The following is a 13,659-nucleotide window of genomic DNA, read 5'->3' on the forward strand; positions in this document are numbered from 1 at the left end:
AAAAGTAAGTGTGTAAGGCTGTTGACACGGTCTGCCACAACATCCTTGTCTCTGAATTAGAGAGAGATGGCTTTGAAGGGTGGACTTCTTCAGTAGGTAAGGAATTGGCCCTGGCAGTGCCCAAGGCCAGGCTGGATGGGGCTGGGGGCAGCCTGGGCTGCTGGGGGGGTCGTGCCCATGGCAGGAGTGGAGGAGGCGATCTTTAAGGTCGCTTCCAACCCTAACCATGCTGTGATTCCTGCTGGGAAGCAACCTGAGCCACTATTGCACCTGGTGGGGAGGGCGGCCATCTCACCGTGCTCCCCCTGAGCCCCACAGAGCCTGGCCCTACCCCGGTATCACCGTGCTGTAGCCCGGGGATCTCTGGCAGTGTGACCTCCTGGTGCTTCCACAAGTGCTCTCTTGGCCCCGCAGGATTTCCTGCTGGCCTTAACAAGCCCCCTGGGGGCAATTAGTTCTCTGCTTTATTACATGCCTGGCTTTTCTCAACAAAGGTGACGTGCTGGGGCGGTGCTGGCTCTGCAGCTACCTCCCAGGAGAAGGGAGGCGGTGGGGCAGGAGGGACTGTGTGAGCTCTGCGCCCACCCTGCTCCCTCCTGCCGTGGTCTTGCATGAGCTGTGATGTGCAGTGGCAAGGATCGGCCCTGCAGCACCCATCCTGGTGCTCCCCCTGCGAGTCCTGAGCTTGAGGTTAAGCCTGCTTCCCACCCCCGGTATCCTGAAGTTTCCTGGAGTAAGAGATTACAGAGAGGATTAGATATAAACCTTTGCTGCTGCAGTAAATCGTGGTTTTCGCTGCTGCCAACTCTACCAAAAGGAAAGACAGCATAGACCGGCATTTCCCGAGAACTGTAGCAACATTGCTGACCCCAATTATTTCAACGTGATAAATCACTGCCTCTCCCCGATCTGTCATAAACTGCCTGGTTTTATTAAAAACCAAGCAGGTTAGAGAGGAAATAACGAGCATCCTTTTTCATTGACGTTTAGTTCTAAGGCTTTTGGGGTGATAATTCTGGGGTTCTCTCTATGACCCCAAGTGTTCATAAACGTCACCTAGAGGTGTGGGATCACTCTGGAAACTGAAGCTTTCAGAATGACTCTAAAAACCCCAACACCTTTGCACGTTTGTGAGGGCTTCGGTCAACTGCATGAATTGCTTGAAGGGGGCTCAGAAAGAGTTGTGATTTTTATTTTACAGAAGGGGAAATTGAGACGCAGAAGGGCTGTTCCTTACTGCAGGAAATAAGGATCCCTGAGGCTCTGTGGGTGCCTGGCCCATTTGGGCTCCCTGCCTGTTGCCTGTGCTGGAGAGGATGCCATGGGTTCCTGATGCAGGTGCTGGGTCTGCAGCAAAGGTAATCCTGTCCTCTGTGCCAGGGAGAACCAAAAGGAGAAGCTGATGCTGCACAGCTACTTAACTGAGATTTTTGAATGAATAAAGCTTGTTGTTTTATACAGGTTCTGATATCTGTCCCTTTAATAGACCAGAGCATGTGCAGTCCTGCAGAAAACACTGGAAAGTGTTACAGAAATCTACATGGAGGAAAAGACCATTGAGCAGCTCCCCTGGGAATGACAGGGCTTTTTTGTCTTTTCTTTTCCCCTTGTAGTTCATACAATCAGCTAATGGTTTTTGCTGACAGATATTTATCAACCTGAACATGCTTTCCCTGGGCTTGAAAAAATAGAAGTCTTTACTCCTGACCCCAATAAAAAATTCAGCCCAATATCCCTGAATGAGCTAGTATGAATATCAATCCTTCTCTTGGCATCTTAGCTCTGGGAGTCGTTAAGAGCAAAATGGCAAAAGCAGAAAGCAAAGCCACCCAAGGTTAGAAACAGGCCTGACTACTATTATTATTATTTTCATCTAGAAATTTCATACGTTTAATGAGCTGAGGGCATAGAGTGCTAACGGTGTCCTGAGGGCTGGGTGCAGAGCTCTGGTGTGTGTGTGGGGGGGATTTGGGGCCAGGTACCAGGTCCCATGCTGTGACAGTGGCACTGCCTGGTCCCTGTGAGTCATGCTCAGGACCCAGCTCAGCATTCTCTGCTCTGTTGCCTGTCTAAAGGAATTTCACTGAAGGAAAGGGGGCTCAGCAGCCTGTTGGTGGCTGCTCCATGTGCATCCCTCCCTGCCTGGCAGCCAGTCCTTCCTTCACACCCTGCTTGCTACCCTCTGGTTTTGATTTGCTCCTCTCCTGCACCAGCTTAGGGTGTTGAAAGCTGTGAGATGCTGCTCTCTCCATCAGGAGTGCAGTTGGACATTCTTTTCAGTGCTAATGAGAATGAAGATTGATGAACCCTCCTGTCCTCCCCAGCGGTGCCAGCAAACACGGGGCTCGTCCCATTCCAGTTCTGTGAGCGCTTTATGGTTCTGAGAATTACTGCATTGAAATTTTACAATGAGGGCCTGCTGGTTTGTGAGTTTTGTACATCTAGGGAGTCCAAACAGGTTTGCAAAAGCTCTCCCTCACTCTCTGTATATATGAATATACTTATATATATTTATATATTACATATATATGCATGTGTGTGTATATAGACTAAAAGGATATCAGCCCCTATTCTGTTGCTCAAGGCTGGGATCTGCTCATTCTCTTTTGAGTATTTCATGCCAGATATTAGCTGTGAATTATATTTGGAACAAAAATTCTCATTAAATTAGCGTTCATGAGCTGCTGGGGGGCTTTGGCCACTATCTTGCTCAGGAAATAATTTTATCTCATTTGTGAGAATTTCTGGATGAAGGAAACCAGCTCTCACCCCTGTTGGGTGGCGAGAAATACGTGGAAGAATGTCAGATTGCTGATGAAGAGGGAGGTTTGGCCGGTTCAGCCAGGATAGGTAGCTTCAAAGCTTCCTTGGGCTGCTTTTAAGTGGGAATTGGAGGCACAAGGCTCCAAGATACCTCCAGCCCTCTGAGGGATCTGGACCTTGCTCTGGTGGCTCAGCTGATGGGCTGAGGATGCCTTCCTCAACCCCAGCACAGCAGCAGGGCCCTTTCCATGGCTAAGAAAGTCCAAAATGTAATGAAACCAACAGAGGGTGAGAGCTGTGTTTTCGGCCAGTTCAGAGGCGTTGGCCTGGGTGCTGGACTGAGTCTGGCCACTGTAGCGTCTCGCAAACTGTGCTTTGCTTGCCAGCCCTCTGATTCCCTGCATGCTCTCTCATTGCCGTTCTCATTTTTCAATGTCACACACTTCATTTGTTTCTGTCCAGGCACAAGGTTTCAGGATGCAAGAAGATTTTAAGAGAGATTTATCCCCGCAAACTGGTTTTCCAGTCCCAGGTCTCCCTGCTGCCACCGGAGCAGTCCATGGCGGAGTAAATCAGAAAATCGGCCCCTAGATGAGCTCCAGCAGCAGACGCATGCTGCGGAGCTCTGCAGGTGGCCTGGGGAGGGGAGGAAAGCGGTGCAGCTGCTTCTAACCCTGCTCTGCAAACACAACTGGGCTCAGCAGCACCTCCGCTCACCCGTGCGTCTCTCTGTATGCTTTGCACAGGCTCAGGAGTGATAGGGACTGGGGAATCCTTAGCGATGCATTATTCGAAACACGCTGGCTTTCACTGCGAAGTTTCAATTGTGGTTTTTAGGGCCGGGCTGAGCTTATTGAGTTTAAATTCAAGGCAGATTTCATCCGCTCATGGGGAGTGAAGGCTAGATCATTGCCTCCCTGCTCGGAAATGAGCCCTGGCTGTGCAGAGCTGCGCCAAGGCCCTGGCCCCAGCTCACCAGGCTGCTCCGGTAACAGATCTGCCTCTTGGCTGGGAGCCAGAGCCCCCCTGGGATGTCGACGTGTTTTGCGTTCACAGTAGCTTCTGGATGCGGGAAAGGACAAAAGGCTGGTGAGGGAACCTGGAGCCGAGCAGGGCTTTGTCCCCTGCACCTCAGATTTTGGCCGGGTGGTAAAGGTCCAACCCTCGACCACCACAAAGTCTGCTCTATGTCCCCGGGGACAGCCGTGACTCACTCGAGGCTGTCATGCATAAATGCTGGGACTCAAAGTCCACCACGCAGCCGTATCCTGACCTTGCTTTATTGTGAAACTGCTGCAGCCATGGTACGCAGTTGAGGCTGAGCAGACCTCAGGTCTTGTTTCAGCTGAATTGGGAACCTCTGCACAGCCATTGACACCAGATGGTCCCAGTTGGGTTGAAATCCAAGCGGATAAGGAAGAGCCGTGTAAAATCTGTTCTGTAGGTGTGGCCTCAGAGTCTCCTAATGGGAGCAAGGGAACCTCAGTGCTGGAGTTGCTTGACATCAGAGTGGACGAGCTTCTGGGGAGCTCATGGAGCAAAATCTTGCTGCCTGGGCTTTGGTTTGACAGCAGCAGGTGAGGCTTTCCCTGATGCTTGGCAGTCATCAGGGCAGCAGGTTTTTGCTCTGGACTTCAACAGACCAGTGAGGCTGCTCTGTCTTGATTCTTGTCTTTTCTTCCAAGTCTTCCAAGAGAAGGGGAACCCACCTGGCACCAGAGGTGTGCAGTGCCTGGCACACTGTTGTGCCAGGAAAGGAAAGCAAGCACAGGAGAGCCCTGGGGCAGGATTTCTTGCTGCTGCAGATAACGGAGAAGCAGGAAATCTGCCCAGAGGGGAGGGATGGGGGCTGCTGTCTGGGGATTGCAGAAGTCACCACTCCATGCCTGCAGGACAGGGCTGTGCTGGACTTGGGGTGAAGCCCCATGACCCAGGGCTGCAGGGTAGGGCCGGTGGGGTGAAGGTATCAGCACTGACACCTGCTCCCTGTGCATCCTGCCCTTCCTTCACCAGTGGGTCTGGGAGCCCCGGTTGGTGCCATCCAGGACAGCGGTTAACACAGCTCTGAGCTGCAGGCATCGGACGGGCCCCTCGCCTGCAAGCCTTGGTGGTGGTTTCTGCTCCGGTTTCTGTTAAACCTCTGCGGTTACATGTTCATGCTGCACAGTGAGGGGCGGAGACTTCAAAGCCAAGATAAATAGTCTTGGGGTCTGGCTGGGGCTCTAGGAAAACAGAACATGCAGCGAGGAATTTGCTTAATGAGTTATCCGTTATCCAGCAGCGCTGCCCGTGAGCGGGGCTCAGCCACGGTGCAAGGGCTGGCTGGGCACCGGCAGGGCCACTTTCCCTGTCCCCATCCCACAGCCTCAGATGCTGGCAGCTGGTGCATGGGGTGGGGGATCTGGGACCACGAGTTTCCCCGGATACCTTCACCCCATTTGCTCCTGACTGACAGCAGCAGGTCTGGATGAGGCTCGTTCAGTGCCCTGGGCTCTGCTTGGTGCTGGGTGTTGTTCCCCCACAGTGCCATCGATTCTGTTCCTTCCCCACCTGGTCCTCGGCTGTGCCGCAGTGAATTTCTGCTGCGCCATGGGTGCAGGTGTGGGTGTGAGCGGGGTCTGCAGCAAGGAACCCCCAGCCTTTGCTCGGACAAAAGCCAGGTGGCTCCTGTGCCCCAGCAATGCAGTGCATGAATGTGTGCTAGAGGCTGATCTCCGCGTCCTTGTGCCCAGGCAAGGTTGTGTCTTTTAGCACAGGTCTGAGGGCAGCAGCTCTGTCAGTCCTTGCAGCTAGAGCTGGTGATGAGCAAAAAAGCCGGATAATCTGCCATCACCTTGAGAAGCAGCCCTGAGGTGCTTGGCTCCCTTGATCCTCTCCTTTTGGCCAAGGAGAGGGAATAATCTCAGAAACAGCCAGCACCTCTGAGAATACAAACTAGAGCCCATCTGTTGGCACACGCCTTTGTTATTTATTCATTCTTCTTCCTTCAGCAAATGTCTTCAGTAACACAAGAACTGGAGGGAAGCCTCCGTGGCAGGAGAGCCTCCTGCCTGGTGCCTCCCTCCTCCATTCAGGCAGCCAGTGCCTGTGGGTGCTGGCCAGCAGGCAGCGGGGTGGGACTGGCTTCCCGGGAATCTTCTGCAACAGCAGCTCCTTCTGAGCATGCCAAGAGTGGCCCCTTTGACCCCAATTCCATAAGAACTGGCCAGCCCATGCAAGGAAGCAGCTGCAGCTCGTGGCCAGTGCAGCTCACCCTCCAGGCATCAGGAAGGATCAGCTCTGATCCTCCTGGCCCTCGGCATCGTTACTTCCATGGCCATAAGCAGCTACAAAATTTCTATCCTGACCTGCATGGTTACCTTTAGCAAGGCTTAAGGTCCACCAGGGGATGCCTTTTGCTCGTGGACCACATGTGGGGGCTCCCTGTGTGTCAGGGGCTGGGCGGGCACAGCACCCGGCTTCCAGACATGCTGTGGGAAGTCTCCAGCTGGGAAAAGACAAACTCGCTGCTGAATGTTTTAGGTCCAGTTCCCTGGCTAGCATGAGCAAACAAGCGTCTGCTCATTTTAATCCCCATCCGTATGGAGCAAGGATGTTGCTGTTCATTGTCCAAACAGAGTTTTTGCAAAGGAAGGAAAGTAAAAATCAAGATAAACCTATTACTAATGGGGAATCCTTTGAGAAAGCCAAACTCCATTACATGAGCTGCAGTGGCAGGAACCTGGTGGTCTGCATGGCCCAGGAGCACCCTTAGCTCCAACTTCAGCACATCCTGAGCTGGCCAAATGCTGCAGAGCGCTTGTAGTCCCCCTGCCCTGTCACCTCCCAACCGCCGCACACCCCGGTGGCCACTGAGAGGGACAGAGAACAGAAGCAAGAAGGTAGGCTGGCCGTGGATTGCTGAAAGCAAGCTCTCTGTGGAGATGAACCCAGCTGCTGCTCTGGGGATCAGCTGGAGAGCTGTGCTGAGGATAAGGGCAGTGCAGCCTGCTCCTAAGGGGGAGCTTTCCGCACCAGCCCTTCTCTGTTGGCCTCTCTGAGGAGCAGGCAGACCTATTCTTCTGCTGCTGTTCCACAGATGGGGAATTAAATGTTTTGGGAGCCTCCTGCACTGATTTAGGAGCCTAAAGGAAATCTGGGCAGGGTGCTAGGAGCAGCGTGGTACCAGCAGGAGACTCTTGTGCCATTCACCCCATCCCCTGGCCTCAGGTGGACAGGGTGGTTTACACCAGGAGAAGCCGGGCATGGCTGCCTTGCACCTCCTCTCCCCTCCAAAATAACCTGCTGCATTTACCCTTGGCCTGGAGAGCTTAGCCCAGGGCTGCGGGGGCTCTTCCAGCTGTGGGGTGCAGCAAAGCCCCAGCTGAACGGGGCTGCTTCCAGCTGCCTGCGGCTCCCGGTCCACGGTCACTCTGCGGCCTCACGGTAGCTGCGGAGGACCGATCTGCGGATTAAGTTTCCTGGAATCAGCAGGGCCCAGCTCAGTGCTGAGCCACCAATTCACCCGATTAAAAATAAACACACAATTACGGGCGGGCTGCGCTCAGTCACAGCTGATTTTTATCGACCCTGCTGGGTGCTGGGATGGAAAGAGCGCTGGGCTGGAGTCGCTCTCTTTCCATTCCCAACCCGCGCTGCCTCAGGAGGATTTGGGAAGCAGAAAGTTCGAGTCGGGGCCTCTGTGAAATTCTGGCTGCTCCCAGATTTTCCCACCCGTTCATCAGACATACAGCTCATTCAAGTTTATTTCCAGAGGTTATGAGGGCTGAAAGGCTCATTGTATCTATGCGGCACAATGCGAGGTTTCTGCGGGAGCTTCAACCTGCAGTGTGCAAAGCGGGCAAGCACAGGCACCGTGTCACTGCAGAGGCTGCAGGTGGGCACGGGGCTCTCCCATGTTCCCATTTTCTGTCCCAAGGTAGAAGCTGGAGGAGTCAGCAAAGAGCCCTGGATGTGCCACATTGGAGGGAGAATGCCTGCCCTGTGCTGTGCCTGGGAGCTACTGCCCCAACAGATGTCTTTTGGTTGGGGTGTCCAGTTCCTGTCCCTGTCATAGAGCAACTTTTAGCTGAGAATGGCTTGATTTATACACTTTGCCTTGCTCTGCCTCTTGGAAGCAGCATGAGCACTGGGTATGAGAGCCCATCGGAGCCGTGTGATGCTGCCCCAGGTCATGCCGGCAGCTCCTGGGGGCCAGGGCCATGACTTGGTCCTCACCACGGTGAGCAGCGCAGCTGGAAACTGTGTGCGTTATCGAAACGGGGTGGCTCCTCTCTAAGATGGAAATTTCTGCTCTGGCCAGAGGCAGTGATCTTGGCGTGCATCCCTGCTCCCCGTCGCTGAGCCTCGCCACCTTCCAGGGTTCACTTTGTTCACAAAGAGCCTCAGATAAGCTTCTTGGCATGGGTGCTCTGTTCTGCCATGGCATTAGCTCGGCTCAAGACAGTCTTTTTAAATGTTAACCTCTTGTATCCCTTAGCAGATACATCTCAGACACAGACCCCCAGGGCTGAGACAGCATCAGTGGGAAGCATCGGAGTCACTGCCAGGACCAGTGTTCTCTGACTGCCACTGTGGACCGAAGGGATGTCGACCTCCCTGGACAAGCAACGTGGAGGCAGGGACAGCGCTCCCTCTTGGGCTGAGCCATGTAGAAACCCAGCCTCAACCCTGTGCTATGAGCACCCAGTGAACAAGAGAAAGCTCCCGCCTACCGAGCCCAGGTACTGAATCCAAAGGGGTGTTGGGCCTTCTAAGGCAACTCATAAAGCACCTCCCAGGATGCTGTTGTCCTGTTGTTCCCAGGCAAATGTGTGGCCCCGGAGCCCTTAAGCGTGCCCTGAATCATGGAGGGCTGGCTGGCAGCCGCCGTGCTGCCCTCCCCTGCCACTCAGCCTCGTTTATCTTCGTTACTTGGGCTGTTTACGCAAGCAGGAGTTGGCCAGCGGCGCCCGGCACTGCTGCGTGCCAAGGGAGGAAGCAGGCACCAGCACAAGCTCTTGTGGCTGGCACCCAATTGCCCACACGCTCCCTTGTCGAGAACAAAAGGCCAGGATGCAGCCTCCGTGGCCCAGGGCTTGGGGCAGGCCTGGCCCCGGTGTGGCTGGTGACGGGGGTCCTCGTGAGGGGTGCAAGGGGCACCTTGGGGATCCTCCACCCCGCTCTGTGCTGGCGTACCATGGGCATCCTGCAGGCAGAGGTGCTTGGGCTCCTCCAGCTGGAGTTGCTGCAAGCAGAGCTCCAAAATCCCTTTTCTCCCAAGGCTTAGAGTCTTCTCCTTAGGTTCATCCCTTGCTTCATCCCTTATGGTGCAGGAGCTGGGGCAGAGCTCATGGCTGAATGGGGATGGCTTATCGTGGTGCCTGCACCACAGCATCCCCTTGCCACTGAGCTGGCCACAGCCTCAGGAGCCTTCCTGCTTTGCTTCTCATGTTCCAGCGGCTCTGAGAAGCTTCAGCTCTCCCCACAGCCCTGCTGCAACATCCCTGGGGGCTGGGGGTCTGGGGCTCCCCCAGGGAGCTGAGCCAGGGAAGAGCAGGGGTGAGCTCCTGGGGCTGGGCTTCTGAGCCCAGGCTTTGAGTGCAGATGGGTGCCAAGCTGCTGACAGCAGCTGCTGCTAAAGAGAGAATACACATGGTTTTCCAGAGCTTTTGACAGGGTTTCAGCGTAAGAAAAATGCATTTTTCCTGCTCCAGCAAACATCACTTGATGTAAAATTGCCTGCGGAAAAAACACTTGTTGCCTCCCTGAAGAAAGGAATGAGGAGGATGGTGCAGGGACAAGTGCCATCTCCAAAGCTCCCCTAAGCCAGCAGTGGGAAGAGAAGCCCAGAGCTGGCAGAGGCCTTCTGACTGCTCCCCTGAGGCCACGGAGCCTCCCCTGCAGCTCCCCAGTGGTGGCCATGCCAGCGCAGCCGTGCCAGTGTGCCTCGTGCCAGGCAGATGCTCGGGACAGAGCCTGCTTTGTGCCGTGCTGCCTGGGCGCACCTAGCTCTGACCCACGCCTCAGCAGCTGCTCTGGCTCTGTGGCCACGTCCTGGTCACTGAAGGGATCCCCAAAATGAGGGATGGCCAGGAGAAATGCAGGGTGCAGATTGCTCGCGTGGCGCTGGGCTCTACTGTGCGTGTGAGCGGCTCTGTGCCCCAAGAGGGTGACACAGCACAGGCACGGCCTGGGCCCTTTGGTCCCTGGAGGTCCTTTGGCTGTTTTATTTCACTCCATCTGCCTGTGCTTGGACAGCGCTCCTGTCCTGTTCCACGGCATGTTGGTGCCACAGGGTGCTTCGCTCCTGGCTCCCTGCAGAGGTTGCGAGAGCACCCACAGAGTCACTCGGGGACAAGGACTTTTCTCACACCTACTTTCCAGGTGACAGGAAACAAAAGAACCCAAGATATTTAAAAGCAGGAAGCCAGATTCTGTAAACTGTCTAAAAATGTATCCTCCGGAGACGAGGTTTCAGTCTGGCTCCAAGCCCGCAGGAGCAATCAGCGCTAACGAACGCAAGCAGACGGCAGGGCGGGCGCAGCTGCCCTGCCGCAGCGTCCTCGCGGCACCCCAGGCTGGGACGGGCATGGGGGGACCTCAGGGTCAAATGTGTCTGGGGATGAGGCTGCTGCGGGTCGGGATGAAATCTCTTTAATTTGTTAACCCTGCGCAGTTTTGGCTTGCAGCCCGAGGAGCTGCGGGAAAGCACCGAAGTCCCAGAGGAGAAGCAGCTGCCCGCTGCTGTAATGCTGCTGGTGGCACCTGGGGCATCAAAACCCCACCGTGTCTGGGAGCTCCAGGGTTTTTATGGCAGGCGTCCTTGCTTTCCAGCCTTGCTTTGCTCCAGCCCTTTCCCAAACCAGCTGCTTTGCTTATTGACTGACCTTGGTAGCTGGGAACTGCAGCAGCGATGAGCTTTGTTGCTTTTATTTCCCGAACGTCGTTTCCTTGAGACTGACACAATCAATGAAATCAATGAAATCATTGAAAACCTTGGAGCCGCTCGTCCTGCATGGCTGCTGTCTGCGTCTCTGTAGGCACCTCGGCCGCCCTCCGAGCCAGCCTCACCTGCACACCAGCTGCCTGGGAATGATTTGTGACATCTCTGCAATGTAAACAGCTTGTGAAAAAGTATTAGTCCCTGGCTGAGCTCTGCCAGCTATTCAGCAGCTCCTTTGTTGGGCTCGAAGCCACCTGACTGGTGCTGGCCCTGCTTTGGAGGTGGGTCCAGCAGCTCAGTAACGCACGGGCTCAGGAGCATCTCCTACATCAAGGTGTTGCTGGAGAGGAAGGAGAAGGCACTTGAGCTGAGTGTGATTTGGGAGCATCTCTTAAAACACAAATGAAGTGCCCAGCAAAACATCCCCAGCTTCCATGGCTGGCTCAGGGCGATCTCCCTGTAGCAAGATCCCCCTGCGCGAGGAAAAGTGAGGAGAGACTTATCGTCATCGGACAGGAAACAAATCCCAGGGAGCAGGGGCTGAGCGCCGGGAAGCCCAGACAAGTGCTCTCCAGGGGCAGACAGGCAGGGACATCCTCTCCCTTGTGACCAGACTCTTCCTGCCTTCCTGATCCTATTTAAATCCAAAAAAGCCCTGGGAAAAAAGTTAATAAATAAACAAATAAACAAACAAATAAATAAATAAATAAATAAAGTTCCCCCCTGTCTGCCCAGTCAGGCCCCGTGCCCAGCTGGCCGCAGTGCAGCGGGGCAAGCAAGGGGGGCTCGGCAGGGGGGGCTGGGAACAAGCCCTGGATGATTTTATCCAGCATAACCCTGGCACGCATGGGGCTGTATCTCACGCGAGCTGTCCAGAAAGGCAGCCAAGGCAAAGGCTGAGGCTGCTGGAGCCCCTGCTCCGCCAGCACACTGCTGCTCCACCTGTGGCACCAGCGGGTGGTGGCTAGACATCGGCACCCCCCAGCCCCTGCTCCCTCGTCTTGCCCTGGATCCAGGGAGCTGCTCCCTTTAGGCTTCTTGCACCAACAAGTCCCCGCTTTCGTAGATCTGCCAAAAAGCTTGGATTAGTGTTTTAGCTGGCGAGGTGAGGGCAAGGATTGACAGGGATGATGTGCGGCAGCAGTGAAAATCCTCCTGTTTAGAGCTGCTTTTCAACAGCAGCTCTCCAAGTGCTTACTGAAGCACCTGATTCGAAAAACAGCAGTTTTATCTACCAGCTTCATCCTCACCTACTGAATTTTTGAAGAGGTCAATCAACCTTTGTTTTTTTTTTTTCTCAAAAAAAAAAAAAGCAAACTGTTTTCCTAAATGAAAATGCTTCTTTTTTTATTTCAAGCAAACCATGAAAGCACAGGAAGAAAATGTAAATATTTTCATCTGCAGGTTTTGTGGATGAGAAGGCTTTTTTGCAGCTGTTTTCAGCAGCCCTGCACCAAGCTCACACAAAACCCTGGGCTTTATTTAAAAGCTGAGGCAGGGACAGTCCTGAAAATCAGCCTCATGCTCACAGACTTGTCTTTGGTTTCTCAGGAGCAGAAGCCAAGTCAGCCTGATGCACGGAACGAAGAGAACTCAGGACAAGCTTCTGTCTCTGGACACCTTTTAACCTGTCAGTAGCCGATGGCCTCAAGATCTGCACATGCTCAAAAAGGTGAGTTTTGACCCTTGCCCAATGCTTGATCCAGCAAATCCACGCTTGTTTTTGCAGGCGACGAGGAGCAAGCACGCCAGCAATGTTCCCACTGGTCTGTACAAACATGGGAATTGATGGGCTGGAGCTGGCTGGCTGTTAATTCATGAGCAGGAGGTGCAGCGCGGCCGTGCAGCTCCCCAGGACAGCGGCTGTAAACACGGCTGTGCTCCCAGCTTTCCCAAGCAGCGTTTTGCCCGGGGGATGGCCGCCAAGTTGAGTGGCTGAGTGGGAGTGGGGCTTTTGCCCTCACCCCCCACCCACCCAATTCCCTATACCCTCGTGCCCCATCATGTTGTTTTTTGTGCAGAAACAAAGCGAACTGGCACTGTCAGGTTCATAAGGTTTGTCTTGGCAAGTGGCTGGGGAGCAGGGGGGGGCCCAGAAGCCAAGAAAAGTGATTCTTTATGGAAATGAGTGCTGATTATAATTACGCTGCTATAATTACTGCTGAGCAAATAAACACTGAAGGGCAGTGGCATCCCAAGGGCACGTGGAGCTCATGCAACCTCTGCAAAACCCCAGGAGCGGTTGTGTGCCTCGCCCCGGGACTGTCAGCGGGAGCAAATGCTAAATTCCACGCCACTGCAGTGTGCACACAATGGTTCCCTCCCCAGAGACACCCAGAAGGATTTTTGGCCCCCGGCGTGGTGGGGATGGGGAGGTGGAACCAGGCAGAGCTACAGGGAGCCGAGCGGGCAGGGGACAGGGGGAGCACCTTGAGCCACCCATGGGTGCAGCCGCCCAGGATGTGGTGGGGCATGCTGGGGTGCTGCTGCAGCTCCACCTTCCCCAACCTGTCTCTCAACGGCTGGGTCCCAGCTCCGCCACATCAGCCTCTGCCTGCCCGCCTTCTCCCTTGGCACACGCGAGCGCAGCGCCTGCCCGGCACGTGCCAGTGGCGTGGGGGCCATCCAGCTGTCCCGTGCCACCTCCTGGTGCTCTGAGTCGCTGCTCTGCCTCCATTCACTGACTGCCACTGGTGCTTCCAGCCTTGGAATAAGCACTCAGACACAGCTGTCTGTCTGGTGGAAAATATTTTTCCTGCTGGACTCCTGTGAATGTGCCACATCATAATTAAAAGCTGGTGAGTTGTAGGTACTAGAATTAGCGCTGGCGTTTGCAGCCTGGCGAGCTGCTTGCCGGCTGCGTGCGGAGCGCTGCACAGGTCTCTGCTTTGTTTCACATAGGTTTCTGTAATAAAATCAGACTATCAGTGTTAGTGAGCAATCTGCTGCTTCCCAAATGACTGTTGGGGCAT

General features: G+C 54.6%; 1 protein-coding gene across 12 annotated transcripts in view; it reads left to right on the forward strand.

Annotated features, from left to right (window-relative positions):
• The window catches only part of LOC106048417 (uncharacterized), a 36,545-nt gene that overhangs the window by 12,762 nt on the left and 10,124 nt on the right, over positions 1 to 13,659 (forward strand). For 11 of the 12 annotated variants that reach the window (XR_010826693.1, XR_010826690.1, XR_010826684.1 and 8 more), the window contains 3 exons: positions 1,202 to 1,358; positions 8,243 to 8,486; positions 12,239 to 12,359. The gene's annotated coding sequence lies outside the window, so the exon portion shown is untranslated. The remainder of the gene's footprint in view (positions 1 to 1,201; positions 1,359 to 8,242; positions 8,487 to 12,238; positions 12,360 to 13,659) is intronic. The other variant, XR_010826685.1, reaches the window with a different exon arrangement.

This window comes from Anser cygnoides, chromosome 27 (assembly GCF_040182565.1).
Source record: "Anser cygnoides isolate HZ-2024a breed goose chromosome 27, Taihu_goose_T2T_genome, whole genome shotgun sequence".
Lineage (NCBI taxonomy): Eukaryota > Metazoa > Chordata > Aves > Anseriformes > Anatidae > Anser > Anser cygnoides.